Source organism: Apis dorsata, unplaced genomic scaffold (assembly GCF_000469605.1).
Source record: "Apis dorsata unplaced genomic scaffold, Apis dorsata 1.3 scaffold_256, whole genome shotgun sequence".
Classification (NCBI taxonomy): domain Eukaryota; kingdom Metazoa; phylum Arthropoda; class Insecta; order Hymenoptera; family Apidae; genus Apis; species Apis dorsata.
Window position 1 is genome coordinate 778,009 of NW_006263534.1, and position 11,809 is coordinate 789,817.

At 41.1% G+C, this 11,809-nt stretch overlaps 1 long non-coding RNA gene across 1 annotated transcript in view; it reads right to left on the minus strand.

The window, feature by feature from the left end:
• Positions 1 to 2,266: 2,266 nt before the first annotated feature.
• The window catches only part of LOC116185707, an 18,762-nt gene continuing 9,219 nt past the window's right edge, over positions 2,267 to 11,809 (minus strand). The window contains exon 3 of the long non-coding RNA XR_004150582.1: positions 2,267 to 2,436. This is a non-coding gene — a long non-coding RNA (uncharacterized LOC116185707). The remainder of the gene's footprint in view (positions 2,437 to 11,809) is intronic.

Consider the following 11,809-nt stretch of genomic DNA (forward strand, 5'->3'; position numbering starts at 1 on the left):
TCTTAGTTACGCAAATCAACGACGACAATATGGTGATCAACGAACTAGGAAACGAAGGTTACTGCTTTTTATGCAATTTTTCTTGCACGTCCAACGACGAGCCGTAACACATTTTCAAGCAACTTCTTGCTTGACCAAGGAGAGAAAGACACTGCTCGTGTCCTTCGTATCACGGTCGTCGCTACGGCTGGATCCTCGAGCTCGAAAAATCCTGCCAACGTTTTCTTTTCGACCCGCGTCACTCGCCGGTAACACGCGAGAGTATCGTACGAGATCGTACATCGAATTGAACCGATCCACGAGCGTGTACACCCAATCGTAATCACTTGTCGTCTCACGGGGTACATCTTATCGGGATATCGATGCTTCCAATAATTACTCGGAATAATTGACGGGGTTGGTTAATTAATAAGCGCGGTACACGGGGTACAGAGGCCAATAAACCGGCGGCGACGATAAATAGGCTTGTTCCTATTCTCGTATATGCGCTTATGCCTGTCCCCTATCCTTATGGGTTACAATTACGGGTGGAATTAATTAATCGTATCTATAACTGGTTTATCGTCGAATACAGAGAGGCATGTTACGGTGAATTTATCTTAAAGATGTTGGCAGAGTATGGAAATTATTTGAAATACGTATTCCCCTTACACGATCGTTTTTATTCGTTGCATGGACAGAACAGGCTAGTATATTCATAGAAATTAAAATCAATTGTAAAAAAAATCCCAAAGAGAGACTTCTATGAAAAAGATTCAACGATAGAGAATCTTCCCATAAAGAATCTTAGAACGACGAAATTCGATCAATGTCGAAATTATTCATTATATAATAGAATAATCAAGTATACATCAAGAAAAAATCCCAAAGAGAGATTCCTCCAAAAAAAAGATTCAACATTACAGAATCTTCTCATAAAGAATTAACGAAGAATCTTAGAATGACGAAATTCGATCGTTGAAAATCGATAACATAAGATAGAATAACCAAATATATATCAAGAAAAAAATTCCAAAGAGAGATTCCTACGAAAAAAAGAATTCAACACTAAACAATCTTCCCATAACGAAGAATCTTAGAATGACGAAATTCGATCGTTAAAAATCGATAGCATCTATACATATATTCACGTTATTTCTTATCATCTATCTATCAACCGTCGAACGAATCTTTCATTCGACGAGGAAAGCTTAAGAATAATAAAGAATCTTAGAATCTTAAAACTCGGTCGTTACCTACGTTTCATCTACGAGCATCGTAGCCTCCTCCTACGCGGCTTTGTGCAGCGGAACAGGAAGAGAAGGAACGGAGGGGGGGAGAGAGAGATATCGTCCGTGATCGTTGTAAGAACCGGGAATATATATCGACGCCAATAAAGGATCGATAACGATATAAATCGAGATATACGGATGGGTACACGGGCGGTACTTGTACCGAGGAGGATCCGACATGAGCGGCCGCTTATTACGAGGTTGAAGAGTCCGTTGGCCGGGCAGGGTCGTATCATGGGTGGTCCGCCTGCTATGCTAATCCGCGCGTCCTTGCGCGCGTCATCGGCCTGCGTGTCGAGAATCTGACGGAAATTTCGTTGAAAATCGTTGGCCGGGTGGTGGTAGTTACGTGGGAAAATCGTCCGGTCGTCCTTGCGGTGAATCGACAGGTTTGGACAATCGATGAAGTCCCAATTTGACTAATTTGCCCTGTTAAAAGGCACGAAGGACGATGTAATGTTTTAATTAATTTTCGTCGGCTTGGCCCAGCGGGCGTTCCCCGATGAGTTATGCCCGATAATTACAGTGTTCGGTCACGGTGTCTCTGGCGGGATTGGACGCGAAGGCTAATTGGGCCTCGTAATTTTTGATCGTAATTTTTAACCCCCTTCCTCCATTCACTCGTCGCTCTTCTTTGGGAACGTCTCGAACAAGGATATATCTTGCCGGATATCCGAGTATCGAATGTGAGATATCGTTCAACGATGACTCGATCATGTAATATAATTTCGCTATGCATGTGTTACAGATTATTCGTTGGTTGTTTATTTATTACGTCGAGTGTTTTTTTGAGCGATTAGTTAATCTTCGAGCAACGATTACATATTTATATATTGAAAATCTTCAAAAGAGAAACAATTTATTGGAATATTTATTATCATGATTTTCGTTTAGATATCTTTTAACCCGATAAAAGGACTGCTTCAACATAGAAGATGCCTTACAATATCCCTATAATATTAAGGTATTCCTTAAGTTTCTCTCTTTTTTGTTGGTACGAAGTGAATACACGATATTTATTGTTTAAGGTTTAATTTATTGCGTTGTATATGAATCGTTCTGCTCTATCACCTTCTTCCATCTCTCAGAAAACCTCATTATTCCCTTTTTCCAAAATTATTAAGATTTATTTGTAAAATATTCCTCGAGGTGCGTTTTTATTTCGCTTACGGAGAGAATTTTTTAATAACAAGTAATAATCGAATAGAGCATCTGGAGAATACAGAAGATGCGATAGAATGTCTCAATCAACATGTAACAATCTCTTTTCTCTTACAATCAATGCAACATACAATTTTGCATTGTCTGTGTGATAGCCTCGTCGCTTCCCCAATTTTCCTTCTGACTATATCTTTCAATTTATCAAGCTGATTGCAATATTAAAAAATATTTGAAATAACGAGCTTGCTCCAAATATCGATTGTTGCAAATAAAACACAGATAAAAATACGAAACTTCCCTTTCGAAGGGAGGGAGAATCGCTTTATCGTGCTATCATCATTCTCGCCGTTCTTTCCTGAACGCATTGCGTAAGCGAGGCGTTTAAATGCAAATTCCATCGCGATGGGAGACGCGGTGGTTTCGAGACGCGGGAGAAGCGGCCGCTTTGCTCCAGAACCGCTGCGAAAGAATGTCGTCGTCCGGTGGCGGCTCGCTTTCGAAACCTTTTAGCTCGGATGCCGATCCGCGCGCGGAAAAATCGCGTCTCTCTCTCTCTCTCTCTCTCTCTCTTTCTGGGCGTCGAGAAAGTGTGGACGATGCACACGCGTGGCGGGGAAACGACGATTATCTAGTGTCCGGTGTTGGAAAATAATATCGTGCCGCGCGACGAATAATATAAATAAATAGCGCGGATGTATTTGTATTTGGAAATCGCATTTTAAACGGTGATCGATGAGGTCAATTGGCAAGTTTTTCTCTTACGTTTCCCCTCGTATAAAAAGCGTTTGCGTTTGATTTAAAATTAAACGTTTCTTACGTTGTCTTTCTTTTTCTTTCTTTTTTTGTCGCGTTTATATACGTATTATTATATTTATCCTTACAGATATTGTTTCAAGTTTATTTTCCAGTGAAGATACTTATTATAGATACGTATTATTAGATAAATTATCACTTGTTTGCGAATTTAATTTCGAAATTGATAAGGTAATGAGTTAGTTTAAGTAATAATTTTATTTAAGTAATAATTCGTTCTTCGTGCAACTCGAGCCGATGTTTCGAGTTATTCTTAACTTCAAAATTTTCTCCTATTTGTATTAATTGGAAAATGAAAATTTCAGGCTCGTGCTGTAAATTAAACAGGGAATAGATGGAACGTTTGATGAGAACCGAGCCAGTGTCATTGCCAACGTTACAATTTAATTCAAATAACGTTAAGAAACTAGAAAACGGAGAATTATATTAATCCACGCGATTCAACTTATTTATTTATTTGGAATGGGAGATCCATCAACTATCATGATTCAACGCTTTGCCAACGTTCCTCCATTTTACGACACTTTGACTACCACTATATAACCCGTTTTAATTATTCAGACAAGTTATAGACTCGTTCGTTACTGCCTTCCCTGGATCGAGCGCATTACGAATAACAAGCTCGTAAAATCTCGTGAAGACGTGAAGAATGCAGATTCCTCCTCGGTGTGCGATCACGGGGCCGTTGCAAAATACCTTGAATAACGATAGGATCGGGTCGCAATTGGATCGATAGAGGGACACGTGGCCTAGCGTCTAGTCACCGGCCTCAAGTTCGCCAAGATCCATCCTTAATTAACCTGAGAGAATCGCGAAGAATGCCGTGACTCACTTTGATCGTGTCCTCGCGCGTTCGGGAATAAAGGCGATGTTTTTCGTAGCGATTTAATTAAGTCGTCGATTTCCTCGAGTCATCGTCAGGGTTGAACGTGGGCCGAACAAAAGGACGACGCGTCGTCTTGGAACGCGGAAGGATGTCGAAAGATCGTGCGCTCGTAGGAGGCCTATATCTGTCGCCACGATGCCAAATAAATACGTCTCTTTCCTCAAATTTCTTTCTCATTTCGTAAATTCGAATGGATTTATATTTTACGTTTCTTTTATTTTACTCAATCAATTTGATTCTTTTAAGCTTCGATATTTTTAGGCTCGAATTGGAGCTCGAATTAATAAAATTTAATCATTATTAGAAAACTATGCAGAATTGCAGAAAACGAATCTTCCTGCGAACAAAACTTTTTGAAACTTTCCCAGATTTTGATCTATAAATCGTGAAATCCAATCGGAACGATACTTGAAACAGAGTGTCTAAATATGAGGAAAGGAGCGAGTCGATCTTCGAATAGGGAGATCGATTGCGAAACAATCGATAAAGGTGTGTCGCCCGGATAACCCGGAATTTCGTCACATTTCACATTTGCGTCAAACTCGCGCGCTTGGAACCGGTTCGCGCTCTCGGCGCGTTATGATATGACCGCGCGCGAGAGAGACGATCGATCCGGTGGCACGATAAATCCATCGATAAGCTCGATAATTACGCTCACGATGCGCACCGATCTCGTCCGGCTACCGCGCATTTAAACGTCTCCTTTTGCTCCGCGATTTCCGCCCCGAGTAAATCGAGTTACGATTCCATTTCCGGCCGATACAAATTACCAACAGTTAATACAAATTAGCTACGAGTTTATATCTTCGATTAAAAAGTTGCTCGAGTATCCTGCTCTCGAAGTGGACGCCAGCTGTTTTCGAAACTTGTCCGTTAATTTAATAGTATTCGAGTGCAAAGAAATTCGTTTTATTCTCCTTACGAGTAATTCGTAATTCGCGTTTTACGTGTTCGTAGATTTTCGTAGATTTCAATTTTCCATTGTTCTCGTTTTACCACGTATAAAGTAAATTGTCTAAAGTCTTTTTTTTTTAGATGTAAAGGATGTTTGGAAAAGTAACAACAATCTCGAAACTCCAAAAGCAAAATTATCCCTTTATTACTTATTCATTTTACAAATATATTTCAAAATCCGCCCGTCCCTCGAAGACGACAAGAAACACTTCTTTATCTAATTCTCGCTCCAAGCTCGAATCTTGAAAAAGCATAAATGGACGACAATAACAAACTCGATTTATGCCGTGGCAACATACGAAGAACTGGCTCTCGAGTAATCGCTTATCCATTACAAGATTAGATATCTCTCGCTCGACCGGTGCCATCCCTCGTGCATGCAGCGATTTTCCATCCGCTCGCGTCCATGCATACTGGCGGACGAGTAACGGGTTCCTCGGCTCGCTCCTCTCAGGATTCGAGTTCCGTGACGAGTTCCCCGGTCTACGCACAGCTCGCGTTCCGAGGGCGGAGCAGTGACTCAGAAACGAAGGGATCGAGCACGAGTGTTGTCCCGTGGCGGGCGATAATCTCGAGTGGTCGAAGGGGGAAAAAAAAAAAATGGCCGGCCCACCGTTCTACAGCTCTAGGTTGGAGATCGTGTAGGCAGTCGTGGGTCAGTCGTCTCGATCGGTTCGGTATCGGATGCTACGGACACCGATCGTAATGTCCACGCCTGGTAATAGAGAAGCGAGACCAAGTGTCCATGGAATCCTCCGCCTTCCAAATCGTCACGTGGGTGGGAAGATAGGATCTCTCTCTCTCTCTTTCTCTTTCTGAATCGAGCTCGACTTACGGCTTCCGTCCGTTCAAAGGAAACACCAACCGTGTGTTTCACGCCCGCGTTCGAAGATTTTTTTTTTGAAAAGAGGAGAACCCGGCATTAGGTGAAATCTTAGATCGGATTGGAGGATTGTCGTGGTAGATCGATTTTAAATCTTCCGCGAGATTCGATTCTCACAGTGTAGATAGAATTGGACGTTTAACGTGAGGATTTTATTTAATTTCTTTTTTTCAAGTTTTAAAAAATTTTAATCAAACTTGTTCCTTCGAATTCGAATTCGTAAAAATGGGATGACACTTCAATTTTCAACACGTTGACTTTTCCTTACTAGATGAAAGAAAGAAGAAAAAAATTGTTGACTGGGATTCGATCGACGAAAAGGAAATGGCCGCTTTGGTGAACGTGCGTGCCAGTCACGTGCGTCCGCGCCAGTAGATACGCACCGTCCTTATCAGACACAGAGCGGTTCCATTCGAGTTTTCGATGATTCATCCAACTTGGCATTACAGGTCTCGCTTAAAAGGAGAGTGCTGTGATACTGTGGATGAAAACAAAGCGTCCAGAAGGAATGTTTTGTATCAACAAATTAAACGGAGAGAAACCTCCTGTATCCACTTTTCTATTCGTCGCGATTCTATGCGCATCGAAAATTTCCCGAAAGAAACATTGATATCCGATTGATTATCTCCGACAAATTATACGGTAAGCTCATTGGGCTTAACCCAATACCAGGATCGAAGACATACCGTTGCAACATTCGGCCGAACATAACCTGGAATTAATATAACCTCAAACTGCACATTGTATCCAACGTTATATCCCCGTGGCTATAGGTCTAGCGCAATCTAAGATCGGTGTAATCTAAAGATAGCCAGAATCGGTCCGTGGCCGAGCATGAACTAGGATTAGTATAACCAGGAAGTGTCTGAACCCTGGCCACGACGTTATCTGCCTATAACTTAGAATCCTAGCGTCTCTTACGATTAACATGTTCCTATAGTGTATATAGTGTCCGGTCCAACCACAGATATCCTAATACGATCGAGAATTAGCGTGCTCGAAGAGAAATCGTCGAGACATGGTGTATCAAACGATTCCTCGTAAAATTGTAAAATTCGTTACACGACGGGAAAGGATTTTCGAACGGTAGGATTCGAGGGATGAAGAAATGTTATTACGCGAGGGTGACACATGCACATGGAGGAATGGCGGCAACGGATCTTGCGGCCGAGTTTCGAACACGAGTGATAGTGACACGGAGCACGAGTTGTTCTCGCTTCCTTGTTGGGGTCCCATATATACATCGTTCGCCATTATAAATTAAAAGCGATTCGAAATACAGCGGCGTAGCACCGCTCGATTTCGCCTCTGGCCTCGATCCGATCTACACGCCCTTAAATTGTGAAATTTTCATTGTCTATTTTTCGACATCCATCCACCCCCTCTTAACTAAACGCAGAGATCGTAAATAATTATTTCGCAAGTTGGTTGCAATTTCTTGAAGAAATTAATCTGCGATATAAAGTTTCATTTTTATTATCACTTTTATCGTTGGATCTCGTTTGAAAAGAGGTTTTCGATAAAATTTAGATAGTTTCGATATACGTATATATCGTGAAAAATGTAACATTAGAAAATAAGATTTCTGATCGAATTTATGATCGAATAAAGCCATTAAGGCTGTTCCACTTCGGCCAACTTTTCCTACTTAGAGCAAGAGTAATGGAGAATATTTGCCCTTTGAAATTGCTCGGTTTACACACCGTGGCTCCTATTAACAGGCGCGCTCCTCCATGTAGCTCGATACGCTCCGGTATTCGCCAAGGATTCTAAGAATGAGCGTTGGTATGCGCCGTTCTCGCGGCTAAAATCGAGCGAAGAGTGAAGGAAAGAGGAAACGAAGCGTAAGTCGGTTGAGAAATTATTCTACAAATTGGCCGTCCGCCGAGTTAAAAAGTTAGCTCTTTCTCTCTCTCTTTCTCTCTCTCTCTTCCGCCATTTATCGAATCCCACCTTTCGAAAATTCGTTCCTTCCCGTAACGCCAAGTTTCGAAGATCGAATGAATATTCATCATCCATTTTTCGAAAGCTTTTCGAGGCTTACAATTTCGATTTTGATATATTTATATTCGACTTTACATATATATAAAACTACCGGAATTTGCCTCTCGTTTCATTCAACCGTTTATTCATCCATCTTTCCGGTACGCGTCTATCTCCTTACGCGATCGAAAGTTCCAGTTCGGCGAGGATTATCGCCGTACCATGTCAGATTACGTTCAAATTTCATAATTATAGAGTAATCTAATAATTAAATACAGCGTACTCGGTTTAGTTGCGTAGACCGAGGAAAATAATGATTCATAAAATAAAGAAGAGATTATATTAATTACACGGTAGTATGAGCAACGTCGATATGGATGAGGAGATATGGTAATTCGATTTTTTTCGTTCGTTTGTTTATCTCTCACTTTTAAACTATTGATTCCAAGTGATCGCCCGTTTTAACGTGTCGATTCAAGGCGAGGAAAGGATTAGTTTCGGAAGGAATGAAATAATCAATGGAGGACGAGTCGAAATCAACCCTGCCGCTTAGCTACGCGTTTCCACGAGGAATTCATGAATGGATCGTTAAGACGCCGGTATATGCTTAAGAGCTACGTCTTAATCCAATCGATTGTGCAGTTGGCAGTTTTGCAAGATTGCTAATGCGAGATCTTCCGCGTCGATGAATCGAAAGAAATGTAGACGGATCAAAGGCTTGGTTACATGTGTTAAGTAATATTATTGATTGGTATGAAAATTCGAAGCGTTACGAAAAATTCGTGACGGGCGTCAAGAGAAAAGCAACGTCGATCTTTCTTTTTTTTTTTTTTTTGAAAAAACTGAAGTCACTTTCTAATAGACCTGGTCATTTTTTTAAAATATTATTTCAAACGTTTTATCCCCATAATTATCCACTTTCTATTTTAACTTTTAACATTTTTATGTTAATGTTAAAAAAAATTTCTTTGCGTTGATTGAATTAAAAATTCAAAATAATTATTTCCCGTTCTAATTTCGAATTTGTCTTTCAGGACAAAGAAATAAAGACCACTTCATTGACTCGAATCAATTGGAAATTGGATCTTCGTCGATCCGATCTCATCGCCGTTAATCGAGGAGGAAATAAAAATTCCACTTCCTGATGAGCATAAGCGTACCGATAAAAATATTGAACGAACCCTATTTCTCGGATCTGCAAAAAAGTCCCGACTTTCGATTCCGAATAAAGAAAGTAATTAGCACGAGTACGTGCTAATTAACCGTAACCATACCATTTGCAAATAGATGATGAAGCCTGAGTAGGAAGAAAATCGAGGGAATGAAAGTTCGATGCCGAAGAAGTTATAGTGTGTGGAACCAGTTCGCGTGCCGTATCCTTAATATTAGATTAGTTTATCAAATCGTGAAATTACATTACGATATGACAAACTGAACACGCGCGCGCCCCTTATCACCACGAATTCACCTGTTTCACCTCAAGTCTCTCGCTTTCTCGCGAAACCAAGCTTGTTATGCTCGTGCCTTTCGCGCTCGTTGGCACGTTAAGTGCACCGGTTTGTACTTTTCTCTCTTTCTCTCTCTCTCTCTCTCGCTCCTTTTTCTTTTTTTACGAGATTTTTCGTGCAGCCGACAACGCAAAATAACGATTACGACTGGTACATCGTCGTAATACCTTCGAGATTCTGTGAGTAAAATTTTTGCGATTTCTTGAATGAAGATTGGTGATCAAATGTTTATTTTGGCTCCGAATTATGATTAGTTTTTCTGAAATTAAATAATTATCTTCGAGTTGATCAGTTTCTTTGTCACTATTTTAAATATATTTGATTTAACGTACGATATTAAAATTAAATAATTTTATTCTTCATTTTCTCGCTATGCCTAACGTCTCAAACGTTCCAAAAATGTTCATTTTCAAACGTTTCTTCGATCATTCGATCACGAATGGCATCCTCGCGTCACACTCGTACGAAGAGGTTATTCTGAAATACGAACAATTCTTAATAACACATCTCTCGATTACTCAGCGGGGGCCTCAATTTATTCCTGTCCAACTACCTGTCTCCCTATTAAGCCAGTTAAACCGAAACTCCTACCAGTATTCCATATGCAACCAGACCGATCGCCGCTGTCTCTTACACCGGGTAATTAGAAGTTTTCATGGATACCTGGAAGCGACGGGACGTCCACGTGCGTGCACGTGTGCACGGGTTCCTTGGCAGAAAAGCCGCGTTATGCTCGGGCAGGACGCGTGGCCGAGCGTTACTTTCACTGATTTCTTGCTCGCTTGTTCTTCTTTTCGCCCCGAGCTCTCTCGTTTCGATCCCAATTAACGCTGTCATCCGTTCGGCAAAATCTAATTTTAATTGACGTCTCGACAAAGACACTCGCTGCGTACACATTGTACACAGTTAAAAAAAAAAGAAAAAAAAAAGGAAAATCATGGGAAACACCTTCGTTTAACGGTATAATTTATACACCGTCCAGATAAATAACGATATTATAAAATTGTCCACGATCCGAACGGAATGATTTATCGGCGTAACTTTGGATTTCGGTTGGACGCGTGTTAATCACAATTACATCGGCTCTCTGTTCCTGTGTGACGCGCGCGCCATCGCAGTCCACGGAAGCGCAGGCCGTCGACCGTTTACAGCTTTCATCTCGAGCGCTCGACTTTTCGTTCTATTTAACGTTTTCGCGGTGAAATCCGACGGTTAATTGATTATCGGAACACGGTGCACGTGTTACGCGCTCGCCGAACGAGCTCCGCGCCAATTAATTCGTGTCGATCAAATATTTACCAGATCGATATGCGCGATTAACACATTCGTCATTTTACGTCATTTTATATTTTTTTTTATCGATTAAATTCCAATCGTCGGTAGAAGGATCGAAGGTATGTTCGAAGGCACGATAATTAGTGGAGAGATTCGAGCGTTATGGGAAAGGATTGGAGATTGAAATTGAACGGTTGAAATCGAGAGGTTAGGTTGTACGAGAAGATGAACGCGTGGCTGTTTAAGAATTTAAGAGAGAGAAGGTGAGATAATACATAAGGTGAATGAAAGAGAGAAAGGGAAAATTAGATTTTAGGTTATTGTCATTGTATTGGCCGATTTTCCCTTACTTTCTCTCTACTCGATTGATCAAATGTCCAAGCGTTAAATATGGTAAATTAGATTTTTTAATATCGATGTATTTAATACAAATTCTTCCTTTTTCCAACGAGAACAACACGAATCGATTTCAACATTTTCGAATAACGTATCGTTGAAATCGTCATCTCTTAGCATCAAGAATCCTCTTATTTATCGCTTCGCAGAGTTGTTTCGCTGGCTAGAATTATTGTCAAGAATATGGAAATTTTATACAACTATATAAATATTACAACTAGTTTCACTTATTTAAAATCGCACCTGTCCCGAGTCCATTAATAATCCTACGCACAAGCTGCATAAAATCCGGGACCGTACAACCACCTTTCGATCTTTACGATGGAAATATGGCCCGTATATAACCCGGATGCCGCGATTATGTTCCGATATTTATACGACAGGATGGACACGCGTTCGAGTGTCTTCGATTCTCGAGCATTAACGGGTCGCCTGGTGTGAACGCCGCCAATAACACCGATCCCTTTCTCTCTTTCCACAGTATCGCCACCGTTCCGGCGTGGCGTGGCGTGGCGTGGCGTGGCCGAGGCGACCACGTCCAGAAGTGATCTAGTTTTCGTCTTCCACCGCTTGTCCGCTCGCTTGTTTGCTCGTGAAGATCGAAAGTTCCGATGAACGCACCGCAATGACTGGCGGTTCCTTTTCCCGCCATACTCTTTTTTCTTCCATACTCGCTCGG